The sequence below is a fragment of the Pyrgilauda ruficollis genome, unplaced genomic scaffold (assembly GCF_017590135.1).
Source record: "Pyrgilauda ruficollis isolate IOZ18807 unplaced genomic scaffold, ASM1759013v1 scaffold45, whole genome shotgun sequence".
Lineage (NCBI taxonomy): Eukaryota > Metazoa > Chordata > Aves > Passeriformes > Passeridae > Pyrgilauda > Pyrgilauda ruficollis.
In genome coordinates, this window is record NW_024526044.1 from 6,260,873 (window position 1) to 6,276,023 (window position 15,151).

The window sequence follows — 15,151 nt, forward strand, 5'->3', positions numbered from 1 at the left end:
GTGTGTGTGTGTGTTAAGAATTGTTCTCATGTGGAGTAGGGACTCAGCTTGGCTGAGGATGTTGTGGGACTGGTCTTTCTGATTTAACAATCTTACTCAAGCACAAAAACTAAAACCAGTGTTGGTTATATGATGTTGGTTTCATTTGCATGCCTTGCAGCTTTCTGGGGAGGGAAAAAACAACCTGACAAAACAGCCCTCCCCCCCCTTTTTTTTTTCGTAACTTAATTTTCTCTTCTTTCTGCTTTTTGACCAGTTAGTTTTTGCGTATGCTGTCCTTAAGAGTGAACTCAGCAAAGCAGAGTTCAGAAGACCTTTCCACCAATATTTCTTCTGATCCACCAAGACACTGAACACCCCCAGAAATGCAATCCTTGTATTTTGTTATTGCATTCTCTATGCTGAAGCATTTATGAAAATATTTTTAATTGTACAATTAAAGTGAGTGGGTTATACATGAATTACAGTGTATGAACAGTAGCATTTCCTAAATTTTAATATTCTCCCTTTCACTTTATATTTTTACTTTCCTTTTTGATACAAGTGCTTGCAAATCATACTGTTTGAGTAAGAGCATTGCAATTTTATTTTCTTGTGTCATAGTTACATGAAAATGTAACAGATTGTGAAAAACTGGAATTCGGAGAACTTGTAGGTATAACACGACAAGGCTTTGAAAATATCCTAGTAATTTGTGTATATGGTATAGTCTTGAAATACTCAATTTCAAATTTTTTCCAAAGGATCCTTACTTCTTGACAGTATCTTTTGTCAGACAGGTGAAAATCTGGTCAGGGGAATTACCCCATGCTGTTTGCACACGTGTAGGCTTATGTGTACTGTGTTTAAAGATGCATCATTATTGATTTTACTTTCTTGAGCTTCGTATGTCATTTATCACATTCTAAGAGGTCAACTTCATGTTCATAAACAGTTTATTAATAATCTTCATTCAGTTATCATAACCAGGGAACAGCACCTCCCCTGCAGTATTGCCACCTTTCATATCAGAACTGCTTTACCTGCATTCTTTGTGCCAGATGAAAGTCATGCCGTGGATTATGCACCTTGCATATTCCCATTTAACTTACAAAATAAGTCATACTGGAATGTTTGCAGTGGCCTTTGACAACATATATATGATTTTAATCAGCAGCAGAGATCCTAGAGAGGTCACTGGCGCGTGACTTGAAACACTAATGCGTAGTAGCCATAGTGTAAACAGTTACTAACAATTAAGTGCTGTAGATGCAGGGCGCGTGACAAACTTCTGATGAGAGTTGTACTGGTCCATGTAGTTTGGTCTTGAGAATATCTTTTACCAGGGTGTTACACATTTTAATAATGTGAAACACAGAAAAAACAAGCACGTTAATGAAACATATTGCTTGGTAAATTATTTTGATTTCCTCTGGTTCTCATATTCTAGACTGAGGTTACTGGAATTGGAGTGGCATAATTTAGGACAAACAGACCAAAACATGATGTCAAGGGTCAAAAAAAAACAAAGCTGAGAAGTTCACGAAAGAGCAATAGGAACTGGAGCTCTTTTATTTGCAAGTCCACAAATTCTCCCACTTCTAGTTGCTCCTCTCTAACTGGGTTCTACAAGAACCTGACAATTTTAACCATCTCTTACGTGCTTTTTTTTTCCTTTGGGCCTTTCTTCTAAAATATGAAGCCAACATTCCTGCTGTTCTTACGGAGTTGATAACATAATTATATCTATTGTTTGTTGTATAATTTGCTAGATATTGTAAATGAGATTAAGGGTTTATATGCACTCTTTTTAAAGATACAAATGGGAGTTCTTTGACTTTCTTAAAAATAACTTTTTTTTTTTTTTAGTAAGCAGAGAAGAAGCCAGCTATCAAAATATTACATTGTGTATTGTTCTTGTTACAGTTGCTAGTTGGGTGCTGAAGTGATGCTTCCTCTGAGAAAAAAAGCTTGATAAACAACTGAGAATCTACTTGAGCCAAATCAAATTGAGCCAAAAAACTGACACTTCTGTAACAGAACGTGGCTTTGCATTTTTCTTTTTGTGGGAATTTGTAGTTTAACTTCCTTCTTAGTCTTGGTCTCCTCTTTCCTGGCAATGTGTTTTGCAAGGCAAAGGAGTGTTTTGTACTCTGTGTTCTGATTAGGTTATCTGTTATAATTTTTGTTTATTACATTTTGCTTTCTTTGTTGACTCTTAATTTAATTTTATCATAACTTGGCATGTTGATTAGTTGCTGTTTCGCTGAGGTCTGCAGCTTCCCTGCCCTCATCATGTCACTTTTGATTAAGCAACTGCAAAGCCCTTTACCCAGCTTCTAAAGGGTAAAAGTCAAAAATCAATAATGTGCCAGCCCTCCCAAAATGCAGTGGCAGTGAGAGGTAAATGAATGATTAAACATGATTAATAACAGTGTAATGGAAGATGCAAAGTAGGGAAAAGTACTCACTTTAGGCTAAACTCAGAGATTTATTGCTGAATACTACAAATAATGGAATCATCAATCTTCCAAGGACTAAAAAAAGGCATCTGCTGCAGCCATTTTAGAATGCAGTGAAAAAAATCTTGCTTCTTTCGTCATTGTTTCTTGTGGCCCAGTTATTCTGAGTATAAAATACATGCTGCATAAAGAAACAGGTATGTAAACTTTGTAGTTAAAATTGTTTGCTTCTTGTACAGTTTAAAGTTGTCAAGACGTTGGCAAAGGAAAAAAAAATAGCCAGTATTGTTGATTACTGTGAATGTGTGTACAAAGATATAAGTGTTCATGTGGTTTTGTAAGACGGTAATTACACTTACTAAAGCAGGGGATAAAGGAATGTTGCTGAAAGAGTGAAAAGAGAAACATGCCAAGTATAGAAAAGCTAGAGCTCTTATGGGATAATGGAAAAAAATTAAATGATATATGCTCAGCAATGCCTAGAGTTTGGTTATTGACAACAGAGAGGACTAGCTAGAGACAGGACTTGTTTCCTGACCTTGCTCATCAAAGATGAAAATAGACAGAAATGGAGAGCAGTCAGTATTACATAACTGGAAAAGATTTGTTAGCTGTTTGTAGCTGAGATTAAGTTGTCCATGTCAGAGAATAAAACCTTCCAGGCCAGTCCAACTTCTGCAGGATTGCAGTTGAAATTCTATATTTTAAGATTTCTGAATTTGCATCCTGGAAAACAGTAATATCTGAGGTATCATAAAGGTGTTTCTGCACAGCAAAATATGTCTGCATTTCTAAAGGTGTGTGGGTGGGAGCAAGCTCAGAGAAGCATAGAAATCTCTTCCTGAGGCAGAAAAAATAGCAGGGAGTCCTGAAGGACTGTGTTACAGCACAGAGCAACATCTCCATAGATGTGAGGCCACGGCTTCTTTCTGTAATGAAACCTGTTTTGGTAAACCAAAGGCTTGCAAAGGCTCTTCATTCAGTAAGAAAAACAGAGAAGTGGTGAAGTCTTTGGATTTTTTTCTTTCTATCTTTGAATAAACTAAAGCTTGGTGTTAGGACTGGTTCAGTCTTCAGCATGAGAAGTCTTGGGTAACTTCAACTATTCTGAGTTCAGGAGCTCATAATTATATTGGTTTTCAGTACCAACATCTTGTACAATTACGTTCTAGATGCCTAAATTCATCCTGTGGCTTTTAATGGATGTGTTATTACTGTTCCGGGTTTTATTCTCACCATCATGTCTCTTGTGTGCTTCCTCACTTCTTCCCTATTAAAAAAAAAAAAATCCTTTTAACTTTGAAATCTCATTGTGCCTTACATTTCACATAACCCATTACCTCTTCAGAAAAAATCCTACCCTGATCTATTCATATCTTGTATTCTCCTTATCCCCTTGGATCTACTTATACATATGCATGTCTTTCCTAGATATATGTAGTCCACTCATCTTACACAAATCTGTTCTGGAGGATTTGTGTCTTTTTTGTGAAACTTTCATCTGGTGATTCTGATACTTAATTCACTTTCACAGTGAGGTCAGGAAACTGCAGCCATCTTAGACCCTAGATCCATTGCTCGGTGACATCTCAGCATTCTTGCAGCAACCTCTTCTCGTTTATTACACATGCTGTTAGTTTGCCATGGGGTCTGTTGCTGATCTTTCAATTGCATTAAAATCAGCTATTTTAATTTTAATCTTTTTTCTCTGGAAGAGCAGAAACGGTATCCTGAGGTGTTTTCCAATTATTTCAAGTAATTAGTCCACCCTTTTTTATTTAATATTCTTGACTGAACTATGGTGCAATAAATAAAAAGCTTTCTGAAAGAACAAAAGCACTTTCAAAAAGAGTTTTCTACCAGTAAAGAGAAGGAAGATGGCACAAACAGAACTGTGGTGGATTTAGTTGCCAGTTATGCTGAGTAGTAGAATGGTATTCATGTTTCTGGGCAGTTCATTATGTTTGATATGATCAGTTGGGTTGCATAATTAAACTCTGAGGCCCATTTGAATGGGAACTGCACTGTATTAAATTTTATTCCATGCAGTCCATTGTTTCTTGTTGGTTTTCATTCTAGACCTGCTTCTCTCTTCTTTCCTGGCTTTTATTGCCTTTTGGAGCTATTTAAAGGGAAGGAATCTATACACAGGGATTTATTGTTATTTACTGTCTATACAGACAGCTTGTATTCATTTGATCCATCTAAATTATTCCTGTATTTCTGCCAGTTTGGGATGTAGCCAGAAAAAATATACTCTGGCAGACACATTTATGGGTTGACCTTTTCTCAATCAATGAACTAACAGTAGTGATACTCTCAATGTAAGATTTTGGGACTGTGACCTAGGCTGCAGCTCAAGCCATCAAATTTTCTGCCTCCAGCAGTGGAATATATTCCCTGCTGAGCTCTTCTCAATCATTTTGTCCTTTAACTTTTTTTCATTTTAGTGAGTATTGGCTTTTTGTATAAGCTTCCACTTTTTCTTCTCAGGTGAAAAGGGACTAGAGAACTCTTGTTTGCCATACCATTTAGTACATCATCTCTGTGCCTCACTGCAGCAGCACAGAAGATGACAAAGCATGGAGCTAAGTCAGAAGGCTCTGGGCACTTAGATATGGACTTCTAAGTTGGGCATATTGAATTTCTCAAGTGTCCTGAGAGCTGCAGCTCTAGTCTGTGAGGCTCAACCTGTCTGTGAAAAATAATCTCTGTGGAAATATACTCAGATGTCAGACACTCCTGTTTGGCATGGGAAGTAGTGAATGTACTTCGGGACTCTGAAAGAATTCTCAGGAATTACCGCTGAAGTCAGTCATGAGTATGATGAGCATACTAATACCACAAAGTGAACTGAAGTACAAATAAAGAGGTTGCATTGCCATACATCAAGAGCATTCAACTACAGTTTCAGGACTTAAAAAAAGCTACATAAATTTTTAGAACTATTTTGTGTGGCTGCTTACTGCTTCTGAAAAATTGGTCCTCTCTGTTTTAGGGGTGTAAATGAGACTCACTATAAGTAAGATATCCTACTGTAATTTGTCATTTACTGATAATGCCAGAGTTTTGCGGTGATAGAAAAATAAACTGTGCTTCTAGTTATTAATACATTTCTCTCTGAATTCGGGGTCAGACATAATTATGGAAATCAGAAATAATATGTATTCTGAGCCAGAAGGGCAACCATAATGTTTAATTCTTCTGTCTGAGGGTGGCACCTGAGAGACTGGCACAGATTGCCCAGAGAACTCGTGGCTGCCCCATCCCTGAAAGTTTCAAGGCCAGGTTGGATGGGGCTTTGAGCAAACTAGGACAGTGGAAAGTGTCCCTGCCCATGGCAGGAGACTGGAAGGAATGAGTCCTTAAGTCCCTTCCAACCCAAAGAATTCTATGATTTGAGACATCACTGTGTCAGTGGCCATTAATGGTATAGAATTGTAGTTATGATCTAGGTTTTGTCATATGCAGAAATCTTGCCACTACCTTATGGAAGATTGTAAACTCTAAAGGTAGGTAACTAATGCTAAAGTTCATATGTAGGTTCAACTTTATTTTTAACCTTTTAGAAATGAAAGTAAAGTGTTCTTTAGCCAGGGGCAGCACATGTTTCTGTTTCAGTGTCTTTTTTGTCTTGAACAGAGTAGAAAATTTGGATGGCTTTAGTGTCCGTCAAACATTATATAAATAATCTCTACCTTTGATACCTGGTAGAAAAAAATGAAACTGATTTGTCATTAAAAACCAACTTTTTCAAAATTTCAAGTTTCTATTTTAAGAATGCACAAGATATGCACTATATCTTTCAAATGACTGCATGCTACCAGTAATGAAGCTGCTATAACACTATCAAAACTGCATATGTACTTGCTGCTACATGTCTGTGGTCCCTAGAGGAAGTAGCCTGCATACCCAAATGCACCAAATGACCTTACACAAAGGGAATCAAGAAATCCTCAAGGTCCTTGCAGATGATCAGTAAGAGAGATGCCAGTGACTGGTAGATGAACATTTCTCATAAAGTAACTATCTCTGATGAATCAGTCCTGACCCTCAAGGGAAATCTACAAAACCCCTTCAAAAGATAAGCCTTAATATTAAAAGTCATGACTCTGATAAAAGGTAAAAATGATAGACATATTAGACATAGGTTTTAAAGGTGTATTGTAATTTTCTTAACCTCACTTCTCATTTCTCCCACCCCAGTAACAAGTCTGTGTTTTTCAGCAGATGAGTTACTTACTACCTTATTTTAACAATCAGTCTCCTTTTACTTTGTTAGCAAGGCTTCCTCTATTGGAGATCTGAAGTACTTTGCTTTCGCATGGCTTGATAAACACATTAGTTAAATTTAGAGCAGCTTAACTTTGAAGATAGGTGCTTCTGTTTCAGATCTGAAGTGCTTTTGGACTTCTGACCATCTTCTTGTTTCCCAGAAGTTGCTTCTCTGAATCATTGACATGCTGCCCTTTCCTCATGACAGTTCCCCTGAGTGCTTCTGACACCCTGAAGTTTTAGCTGCTGTCTCAGGACTGATTAAAAGATAGTGCTGTGGACCCCCACTGTCTCCCAGGTGGATCAAAGTGGTTCCCCTTTACATGCAACTCCATAGTTTACTTAATAGTCCAGCATGACTTGCTCCATACATATTTCTGTGTTATGCTACTTGAGAGGAAGGTGGACGTTTTTGAAGGAATTTTTGTGGCTAACAACATAGATGGATGTCTGATATTTAAAGGAATGACTGCATGTCTGTTTTCTCCTAGCTTTAATAGGTAAATCCTAGGATAATTTTAGAAGAATTATTTAGATAATAGGCAACATTTGTTATTTGAGGTACAGTAAAATAAATTCAAGCTGTTCAATGGCATGCTGTGAGAGAAATCGGAAGTTTATTTGGTGTAAAAGCTCTGGTGTGGCAGTGAAAAGGAATGAACTTGCTTTTTAATTTTATCTTTTGAACTCTGATCAGCCACAATGGTCCATATATACCAATGGAATCCTTTTCCAGGTAGTGAATAAAATTACTTCCTTTATTTAAAAAGGAAATACCTGAAAGATTTCTTCATCATTGCATGAGTCAGTTTTTAGACCTTCTTGTTTTACCTGTAATTTCACATTATTTTATTGCCTTAGACTTCAAATAAACCACAGTATTTTAAATACAGCTGAATCCTGTGACTTTCTGGCAATAGGAAAACAAGCTGAAATCACTAAACCACTTTAAGTTTGGATGGATTACAGTTGTTACCCATCCTGTTTTGTAACTGTGCCAGAACAAGTTCTTTTGAAATGCATGAGATGAAAATGCCTTTCTCTTGAAGTGGAAGCACCTTCCATTTTGCCAGATTGTCTCAGAGCAGGGGTTGTATTATCCTCTTAATGCACTTGCATAACTCCCATTAACATTAATGGAAACTACATGCACTCCCTGTGAGGTGAATGTACTCTTTTCTTGAAATGAGCAATCTATTGTGACAGATTTTCCAGTGACATTAAATCAAATTTAGATTCCTAGACTAATGTCACTAACACTAGTCTTAGTATCTTTTGATGCTTGTAGTTTATATTAATGAAATTGTAGCTTTATATTAGGTCATGTGTTTCTTAAAATGGAAAATCCCATTTGCAGTCCTCTAGAAACAGGGAGATAGTAAATTTTCTTCTTCAATGTGAACCACTGTATAGCAAACTTAGTATTTTCTACAGCTTTGTAGTTACTACTTGCAGTCCCTTTAGAGGTAGTTTATGGAGGTTGCATGTTGCAGGTGGCAAACTGTTGGCCTGTGGTTAGGGCAGAGGAATGCTGGGTTCCTCCTTCTGTTCCTGGCCTGAAAGGCTGTTTGGGTAACTCAGCTGCCTTTAGACACCAATGCATGTCTAAAATGTGCAGAATCAGAACATCCTCGCTCACCGGAGTGTTGTAAAATTGACTGTGAATTGTTTCATTGAGAGTTGAAAGTTGCTAGCTGAATGTCGAATGTTATCTCAGAAAGCAGTAAAAGAATTCTATCACAATGTTAGTGAGATGTAGGTCCTGTTTTAGCACATCATGTGAGTCTGATTAGTGTAACTCCCTCTTAGGGAGTGGTTTATTTATTCCAATACAGTTATGCTGTTGCAGCCCCTAGTGTGAACACTGTAGTACTGACATACAGTGTTTCACCTCTATTGCTCATTCCTGTCCATACAGGAGCACACTTGGTGCCTTAGCAGTGACATCCTTGTGTTTGGGAACTGTGTGCCATTTCACTGTACAGTATCATACAGCAAGACATTTAAACACCCCACGATGTTTATTTAGGATCTGTCTATGCATAGACAAGAACAGAGCCAACAGTAAAAAATTGTTCAAGACTGTTAGCCTTCTCCAGCAAATTCCAGATGAGGTCACTGGGAGCAATGCTTTTTTTAAAGCAAAAGTCCTAGTACATCATAGATTGAACAGAATATTAGATGTAATAAGAAGTGTCAGGAAATTCTGGGGTAACCTGTGCTGAATGTCTGATACTATCAGCATGGGAATGCCAGAAGAAAACGTTTCATTCTTATGTTTGGGTTGTTTTTTTCTGTTTTTTTTTTTTAACATGTTAATCTGCTAGTATCTTTGAAAGATACTTTTTTGAAGTACTTTTTAAAAGAGGTCTTTAAAGTGTCCAGTGAATAACTTACCAATTTAGTTAGCCAAACAAGTTCCAGGAGTAAAATGTAACTGGTTGCAAGTAGTGTTAACGGCACCTTCTGTGAGCATGGTCCCTACCTCGAAGAGCTTTGTTAAGCTTAATTACTAATGAGTATTGGGCCCTTTAATTTCATCTGCACCAGTGGAACGGCGTCTGTGTTAGCATGACCATTTAGAAGTCTTTTTAGGCTCACCCTCACAGGTGTCTCGTGGTGGGGTCCGAGCCAGACTCAGGCCTCCAGCCCCTTTGGAGTCTGCCACCTCCGTCCTCCCGCCCCACAGAGTTGGGGCTGAGGGGTAGCTGTTGCTTGGGGCTGGCAGCACTCGGCAAGCGCTAGCGATAGGGGACAAGAAGAGCACAGACTATGAGGGGCAATTAAATTCCCCTTCCTCCGCCCGCCATGGACTATCTCCTTCGTTTAGAAAGGCTCTGTGCATCAGGTGGGAGCTCAGCGTCCTTGTCTTTGGTGCGGGGCTGGCTCTGGGACCTTCTCGGCTTCCCCATGCGCGCCGGGGTGCAGGGCTGCGCCATCGTCTTCGCCGCTGCGCTGCCGCTGGACTTTGAACAAGCCCGGGGCTGGTGGACAGGTTTCCTCTCTGCGCGCCGCTGGGCATTGCGCAAACTCGGGAGGAGGATCCTCGAGGTAAATGAACTTTTTAAACGGGAAGAGGAGAAGAAGGGAGAGGAGGAAGAAGAGGCGGGGGCAGCACCCGCCCGAGCGTTTCCTCTAAACGCTTCTTCGGGAAACGGGATTCGGCTGCTGCCCGGCGCCGCGGCCGGAGGATGCGCTTCCCCGCGTCGCCGGGCCCCGGGCTCCGCGGGCGGGCGGTGGGTGCGCCGGCCCTGGCCTGGCACGGCTGAGCGCCGGCTCCGCGGGTAAGTGGGGAGTGCTGGAGGGCAGGTCCGGAGCCCCCGCCCCGCCTCGCGAGCTGGGGACGGCGGGGCGGCCGTGCCGCTTGTGCGACTGCTGGCCACAGAGCCAGGCTGCCATCGCGGGGAAGCTGGGCGGCGGGTCTAAGGTAGCTGTATAGGGACCGGGTGGGGCTGGAAGTTGAGCGAGGGGGCTCGGCGGCCGGGCGGGGACTGGAGGCGTTGTGGTCCCACCGGCCTTGGCCAGCCGTGCTGGAAGCTCCGCGGAGCTCCCCCGCCCTGCTGCGGCCCTGCCGGCCCGGCCGATCGGCGCTCGCTGCCTGCCGCCGGGGGCTGCGGACCGGCTGGGGCGGTCGCGCCGCCCCCTCGCGAAGGGGAGAGGGCCCGGGCGGCCGCGGGGGGGTCCGAGGGTGCGGGCTGAGGGAGCCGCGCCGGGGCTGTGGGGAAAACAGTTCCCAAAAGACAATTGGATGCCGTAGCGCTCAGCTTCACGTTTGGCACATCACCGGACCGATCCGGGCAGTGTGTGTATCTGAACGCCTCTGTGTGTTTGCAGCTGTGTAAACATAGGGAGATTCGCCCCACCCCCCCGTGTACAGCTACAAAAAAAAGTGTTTATTTGATAGGATGAATTTCTGTAATGGTATCTGGTTTTGCCTATTTTTTCTGTCTTGAAGCACTTGCACTCATTTCCTTACATATTTTCAGAAGTGTATGTCTGTGCTTTTTACTATACTTAATACAAGTTAATATAATTATCATTAAAATCAAAGACTGCATCTATTATATATAAATGTGTGACAATAATAGGTAAAATAGCAAAATAATTCTTTGTTTCTTTCAAATTGTTGGGTGTTGCATATGGTGCAGAAAAATGTGCTTATTATTCTGTATTTGAGGGATCCAAATAGCAATTTAACCTATCAGAGGACTAATTAATTCTCTCTGTGTCACTGGGAAACTCTAACAGTAATATTCAAGCAGTGGGCAGAGAGAAAGTAGATTGAGGTGCTTAGAACATTTCTTAAAATATCAAGTCCTAGGGAAATTTATAACTAATTTACAATTCTGTTGTATTTAAAATAAAGTTACAAAATATGAATGAGATTTTGTAATGTGACCAAGCTTCTCTGTGATAAATATTTTGTTTTTGTCTAGTGTTCACCAGCATAGGGCAAGCAAGTCAGAAGAATGTGTCTGAATAGTAATTCAGTGACTGTAAATCAGCACAACTGTAATCTTCAAGAGTCACATTTAGCACTGGGAATTTGATTTTTGTATTTTCTTATAAATTTTTGACTGCCTGGAGGAAAAAAAATCAGAAAGTAGAAAACTATAAGCAAACGCAGCATGTTGTTAGATTACAGCAGTAATGTTGATGCCAGTCTTCCCCTGGGAATCTTGATAGATTGCAAACAAGATTCTTCCCAATCCACATATGAAAATGTGTTTATCTCTTACAAACACAATATAATGGTTTGAAGTGATGGGTGACAGCTTTAGTGAGAGAAGACCTAGCATAACCAAAGCTCTATGCAAAGGTGTGTCTCCAGTTAAAAGAACAGCAGCACAGCTGAATCCATTTAACTGGCAGAGTGGATTTGATTGGGTTGGTTGCTAGGGAATGTCTCCAGCACCATGTATTTCAATGAATTTAAACATTGGACGAATGACACACCTAGGTCTGCTTAAAAAATCCACCTGGTATTGGCTCCAGCCATATTGAGAGCAGGTGTGTGTTGCTTCTCTCTAGCCAGTTTTCCCTTAATGTGCACTTCCACCGTGTGGCTCACATGCAGTTACCCTGTTCTGTGGTGGCTGCTGGGCAAGTTGAACTTGTCATACCAATTCTGTATTTAGTGTTTTGTAGTATACTTATTTAAAAGGAAAACAAGCCAAAACAAATAAAACCCTAAACCAGTTAATGCAGTAATTTCTAGAAGTAGAGTGGAAGCAGACTTACATATTTGATGCAGAGTTACAGGAAGAGTCAGATATTATTCTTGGTTATGTTGTAATAACTGAATTTACCTAGCTTCAGTTAAGCTGCACAGAGCTTATGCAGTGGGCAGTTGTGCTAGGGAGGTTGGGAGCACCAGTCTATGCAAACTACTGTCAGTTACTAATTTTGCACACATGGGGTCTCTTACATCTGTGCCAAGCAATACTAATCAATAGCATGTTAAAAATACCATCTGGGATAGAACTGACATCAGTCATCCCTGTGCATTCTGCTGCTGTAGAACTGACATTGATTACTGAGGGCAGAGTTATAAAGAAGACTTTCCTTGGTGTAAATGCTACCTGGAAACAGCCCTTTGCTGACTTCTTTTATAAATGGAGTGTGGATGTCTGGCTTTATCTCTTCAACATTTATAATGTGAGATAGTGTAACATTTTGTGTTGCCACAAAGGAGAGAGTAAGAGGACCAGACTTTCTCAAAAGCAGCCTTCTGAGAAGTTTGATAGGCTTAAGAAAGCTCAGCTAGATGCCCCATCTGAAGAAGATTTCATAAATTTCTGATAGCACTTTTCTAAATATAAAACAATAGTGAGATTTTTTTCAAGTTTGTATGTGTAATCTGGATGAAAATAAGAGGCATACCTAATTCTCATGAGAGCCACTACAGATTAAGTGTCTTTAATACTGGAGGTTGGCCTGCAGAGGCACAGAGAGCTGTGGACCATCTGTACCACTCAGATCAAAATTGCATTTTGGAGAGGGTGCTATATTAAATGTGCTATATTAAAAGATTGGGGCACTGCTGTGGACCTGTTCTGACTTTATCTGTAAATTGCAGATTAACCTTGTTGACAGAAATGGGAAAAGAACTGCTAATAGAAACTTTGTTGTGTTTCTTCCTAGAAGTTCACCCAAGACGAGGGGTTAAAAAAACCAATCTGTATTTGGCCACTGGCAATTCATGAGGGACACTTTTGTGTTGCTATTCTGATAACTTCTTAAAGCTAGCTTTTGGATCGTACTGCATATATGCTGTTAGTTGTGGCATGTATGTCTTGTGAAAACATACTTTAAGAAATAGGTTATTTTCTAAAATTGCTTTGATTTTCTTACCTGTTTATTGGTATGACTTTTGCATATAATTACATACTTTGAGTTGATTCCCAGGAGTTCTTACCTTGATAACAATGGAAACATAACACATCACAATAGTTGAAAAGTACTCATTGTGGGGGAGTGAGATAACAGGTTTGGTGGAAGATGCCTGTTGTATCTGACATGAAACTCTCTCTTCCACTCACAGTATCTTTTCAGAGATCGCTGATTCTTTTAACCACAAATATACAAGCGTGGATAAAATAGCTGTGGGAGAGCAGTTTATGTATATCCCCAAATTTATTAAGTATTTCATAGATAGTTAAGCTGCTCTCTGAGATGGGGACAACTTCTATTTTTAGTTATGAATGGAGTGTTTGAGGGGCAATAAAGTGTGAGGAAATGACTGGCTGAGGGGAGAGGGGCAATGAGGTCAGGAGGTTACTTCCATGTATTTGTTTTAAAGATGAGAAAAATGTAAGAAAGACTGCTAAATGCACAACACTGTAGTGAAGGTAGTTCTGACCAGATATAGCAAGAATGGGCAGCTTTCCAAATGCTGCAAGAAAAGTTAACAAATGTTCTTATTTTGAGAAGCTGTTGGATAGTATAGACTGAAGAAAACCCACATGAACTTCCAGACCTTCAGAAAAATGTTTGTGTGTAATGGAAACAACTATAATGTCAGTTTATTTTTTTTTAACAAAAGTACATACGTGGTAGTTTCTGAAGAGCAGAAGGCATTTCTCTACCTCCTCCCTCAAAAAGCTTGTGTCCGAGAATATGTGCCTGCTGAGCAAACTTACTTTCTACACTCCCCTGTTGAAATAGATACAGGTTTCTTTCTCAAGCTGCTTTTGTCTACTCCGGACAGTAGCAGCACATGGACTCTGGCATGATTCTTCCCAGTTATACTGCTACAGATGGAATTCTTAGTACAAGGAATGAAAATTGATTGGGCTTCTCAGTGTTTCTTTTGCTATGGCCTGGCATATTTCTTAGCAGCAGCAGATACTAAAGCTGCATCTGTAAAATTTGAAAGCTCTTTCCCTGCCCATTAGAACAAGTATTGGGATATCTAAATAAATTTTTATTTTCTAGGAAAAAAGGTAACTTCACCTACCTGTGAAACCCACTGGACAGACTAGTAAGGAAGGAGAATTTTTCATTTCCTCAAAGCCCTATGAGTCTACAAATTTGGAAAGTACCCTTAATAAATATAATATTCCATATTAGTACAGCAATGTATCTGTTGACTTGTGTGAAAATTCAATATACATTTCTTATGTGAGCATAGAAACTGATTATAATTTTTCAGCCCAGTGGTTTTGCTATTGCATGAAAACTTTGATTAAGAAATTTATCTCAAAGAGCAATTGCTGACAGAGAGGAAGTAATAATGTGGCTATGAAATAATCTGCTGGAGTAAAAACTGTTTTCTGTAGGGGTAGAATAGCCAACATGTTTCTTAGGGTAAAACACATAGTGCTATGTTCTTTGTGCTCTGACATTTCTGGGCTTTATAAAAATCAGAGGATCTCTCTTGCGTCATTTTTAATTGATTTTTCCTTCTTGTACAAAAGATCATTGGCGCCAGTCCAGAAAAAGACAGGGAGCAAGTAGGGAATTTATAAAAAACTAACTCATTGATTGCTGGATCTGATGAAATAATTAGTACTTGATATTTTCAGTACATTTTTTTTGACTTCTGAGAGCAAGAGAAGATCCCTTTATATCAGAAGATGACTGAACAAAGCTGTCATTTCAAAGATTTTTCAGCATGCTAATTAATTTCTTGTAATCTCCTTGTAGGAATTGCTAAGAATTTTTCATTGCCTCATTACCAGGAGTAGTACCAGTTAGATGAGCTCTGTTTTGCAGTCCAGTCATAGGCAGTGCAAGTCACTTTGGTGCATCCATTCCTGAACATTAGCAGTAATGAGCCTTCAAACGTGTTCATTATTAATAATGGTATTTTTAAAAAGTGTATAATCTTGGAAGCCAACAGAAATGCTAAAGGGATCTAGCACTAACATCAAAGCTGTAGTAGACTTCAAACAATATCGTAACATAGTTCCAACATCAGGACAGCTTCGCTC

General features: G+C 39.7%; 1 protein-coding gene across 5 annotated transcripts in view; it reads left to right on the plus strand.

Annotated features, from left to right (window-relative positions):
• SULF2 (sulfatase 2) overlaps positions 1-15,151 on the plus strand; it is an 82,315-nt gene that overhangs the window by 20,647 nt on the left and 46,517 nt on the right. For 2 of the 5 annotated variants that reach the window (XM_041478542.1, XM_041478545.1), the window contains exon 1: positions 9,811-10,000. The exons of 2 other annotated variants lie outside the window; for them this stretch is intronic. The gene's annotated coding sequence lies outside the window, so the exon portion shown is untranslated. Of the gene's footprint in view, positions 1-9,810; positions 10,001-10,074; positions 10,144-15,151 lie in introns of those variants that run through there. One more of the 5 variants, XM_041478544.1, reaches the window with a different exon arrangement.